This window comes from Nelumbo lutea, chromosome 3 (genome assembly GCF_056320005.1).
Source record: "Nelumbo lutea isolate HS-2025 chromosome 3, American lotus-T2T, whole genome shotgun sequence".
In the NCBI taxonomy this organism is placed as follows: Eukaryota; Viridiplantae; Streptophyta; class Magnoliopsida; order Proteales; family Nelumbonaceae; genus Nelumbo; species Nelumbo lutea.
In genome coordinates this window covers 101,531,500-101,535,049 of record NC_142686.1, presented here as the reverse complement: position 1 = coordinate 101,535,049, position 3,550 = coordinate 101,531,500, and the positions used below count along the sequence as shown (strand labels likewise).

General features: G+C 42.5%; 1 pseudogene across 1 annotated transcript; it reads right to left on the bottom strand.

Moving 5' to 3' along the window:
- Positions 1-950: 950 nt before the first annotated feature.
- Positions 951-3,281, bottom strand: LOC148867207 (receptor-like protein 51 pseudogene; annotated as a pseudogene). The gene has a single exon (XR_016109500.1). The product of XR_016109500.1 is annotated as a receptor-like protein 51 pseudogene (transcript).
- Between the last annotated feature and the right edge of the window lie 269 nt (positions 3,282-3,550).

Here is a 3,550-nt window from a genome sequence, read left to right as displayed (position 1 = left end):
TGATATAATACCATGATGACTAATTATGGAGTCGGTAGGTATACGAGTCTAGATTATGAGTCATGAGATAGCAATTTGGTGGAGCAATTTTGAAGAGGGTTTACTCTGGGTTGGACCAAAACCTCTATTTTGGGCTTTTGATACGTCATGAGATGATTTGGGTTTGGGTTATTTGGGTCAGATTCTCACCTGCCCAACAAAGGTAGAAAACACGGAGCCCCAGATTTGGATAAATTTGGGCTTGGACAGTTTTGACGTTCAACTCAATGTCTCAATCAACCAAATACAGAGGTCAAGTAACAGGGGATGCGGGTCCCCTCCCCTCAAGGCTCAAGGACTATCCTCTAATTTCCAATTCCTCAACAACCTGGCACCAGCAGGCATGCCTAGAGTCTATTACTTGCGTAGGGACCATGAGCCCATCAACTGATATGGACTTAACAGAGACATATAACCTGTCTTTGATTCCGTGGACAAATTGAAACGTTTTGATTTTTGTGTATAGAGCATTTAAAAAAATGTTAAACTCTTGTTTTCCTAATATCTCGTTTCTTAAAAAAAATATTTCGTTTCTTGAAATCAAAAGCTGATGTAACACTTTAACTGAGTATTAATCTGAGACGAAGATTATAAAATGTTTAAAATAAAACTCAATCAAATAACAAAAATAAGAAACATTTAAAGTGAAAAAATATAACGGTCTCTCTATAAACCCCAGAGGCATACATAGTATTTAGAAATTCAAGTATTCTGGGCTAATAGCATATAAAACGAAAATGAAGAAATCTGTAGATGATTAACCGTACCCACAGTTGTAAATAAACAAAAAATACCTTCAAATTCCCGAACACCCTTTCAAGAGAAAAAAAATCATTTACTTCCATAAAGCGTAAAAAAGCAGCCTGAGTTAATGATAAATGTGAAAAAGAAACAAGAAATTCTTCCAAAAGTGAAAAACAAAAAGAAAAATAAAAAAGAATGTCCATTTCAGTCAGGATAAACAGCAATAAAGCTCCTCTAAAGAAACATCAACCACTCTTCTAAACACCTCCTTACAAGCAAAATAACACAGAAACTAAAATGCAGTAATATGCTCAAAAACAATCTCCTTTGAGTCCTTTTCTCTTCACAGAAAAGGGAAACCAGAGCTCTCTTTGCCAGCTGTAATAGAATGAAAAAATAAGAGAAAAAAAAAAGATACATAAGAATAACACCCCTTTGATGATTACTCACCTTTTCCTTTTTCCCTCTGCATCTACCCTTTATGATGCTTTAATTTATACCAAATTAAATTAAACCAACTTATGAACATGATTCCTAATTTTCTCTTTGGTGATCTAAATCAATCTCTACCTTCTGAAAAGAAGAAGAAGAAACAACATGAATCTGTACTTTCTCTCTCACCCACACCTTTTTGAGAGGAGGACCAAGAAAACAATTAGAAAAACTATGGATGAAAGCCCAATTGCCACTCCAAGCACAACCTTACTCGGTCCATGGTGATGATCATTCTTGCCCTTATCGCTACTATCTGAACTATCATCTTCGCTGTCACTGCTGCTATCGTCTGAACTCGATGACCGCTCAGCCGGGGGAGATACGGGCAGCCCATCTTTATCGCAGCGTGCAATTCCAAGCTTCAGCTTTGACGAAATAATTGAGTGGTTGTAACAGAGATTGCTATTTCCACCTACTTTGAACACGACCAATCTCTTTATGAAGGACCCATTGAAGGGCATGACCCCCCGGAAGTTATTGTTTTCGAGATTGAGATACTTCAGATGCTTCATCTCCGAGAGGAACTTCGGAATGGTCCCATTGAACTGATTCGAGCTCAAATCGAGGTGAACCAAACCTGGAATCTCCGACATTGATTCGGGTATCGGACCTGACAAGGAATTGGAGGCAAACGACACATTTCTGAGTGACATCAGATCTCCCAGCGAAGTGGGTAGCTCACCAGTAAGTGCATTTGAAGAAAGATTCAAGAACTCAAGGTCGGCCAGAAGTGTCAGCGAACTGGGCACCTTCCCTTTGAGTCGATTACCGGAAATATCTATGTGGGTATAGTTCGAATGCCATCTTTTGGGGAGAAAACCAGTAAGATTGGTGTTTGAAATCGTTACTGAGCTGAGCTTCTTCAAGTTCCTGAGTATGATCAACGGTCCACTGGCGCTAATTGTCACGTCTGAGACAGTTAGATCCACGAGGTTCTGTAAGCGGCCGAGGAAAACGCCCGACAATTTATGCAGACTGTTGATGCAGGAGAATGAGCGGAGATTGGCGATGAGCTCGACGGGGAAGTGAACCGGAGGGATATGGCAGTTGAGGAACTCGAGATCTTGCAATGTACTTAAAGATTTTAAGGCGGTGATGGACATCTCGACGTCGTCGGAGCAGTTGACAAGGCGGAGAGTGACGAGGTGGCGGAAGGGCCTGCTGGAGTCACAGACAGTAGCATTGTGGAGGGAAGGTTGAATGCAGGGGTCTTTGGCGGTGGGGATGTTGAGGGATTGGAGGGCAGTGAGCTGTTTGGGATCAAGGGTTGATGAGGAGGATGAGGGTGAAGGCTTTGTAGGAGTTGTAGCTGGAGCTGGAGATGAGGGAGAAGGCTCTTCTGTAGGTGTTGCAGCTGGAGCTGGAGAGGTGGGTGAAGGTTTGGTGGGTGCTTTAGCTGGAGCTGGAGATGAGGGCGAAGGTTTTGCAGGTGTTGTAGCTGGAGCTGGAGATGAAGGCGAAGAAGGTTTTGTAGCTGGAGCTGGAGATGAAGGCGAAGAAGGTTTTGTAGCTGGAGCTGGAGGTGAGGGCGAAGATTTTGTAGGTGTCGTGGCTGGTGCTGAAGGCAAAGGTGAAGGTTTTGTGGGTCTTGTTGCCGGAGCTGAAGGTGAGGGTGGTTTGATTGGAGGGGCTTCCGGTGGTGGTGATGAGGTTGAGTTGCGGGGGAGAGAGGAGGAGATGGTGACGGTGGAGGATAAGAGCAGTAGGAGTAGGATAAGAAGGAAAAGGGATTTGGGTTCCATTTCAGAGAGAGAGAGAGGGTGTGATTGGGTTGTCTGCTTTATTTCAGGTTCAGGGAGGTGACATTAAAGCAATAAATTCTGTGATACGAGTATTTGAATGTAAAAAAGTAAAAAAGAAGGGGAGATCGAGCTTGAAGAAGGGACAGACGGTTGGAATTTGGAAGTATGCAAATAAAGTAACCCAAAGCTATGAATCATGAGTTATAATAACTAAGAGTCTAGAGGTTTTCTGGTATATGAAGAAAGGATTTAGGATTAAGATAAGTAATTAGGCAAATTTTGGATCTGGGTAGGTAAATAGGATTTCTAGAAGGTAAAAGCTCTATGGGAATAGTGCATAAATCATTTGGGTTAAAGTCATATGACCACAGTAATTGTTGGCACATACGTATCTGGGTCCTCAACGTCTGAGCATTCAATGGATGCGGACCCCAGATCAAAACTATTGGTCCCGTGGCCCCCCAGAAGAGCCTAAATCGCTAGGTTCCTATTTCCTAATCTCCAGATCGGAATGGGGGAGAGGAGGGAGC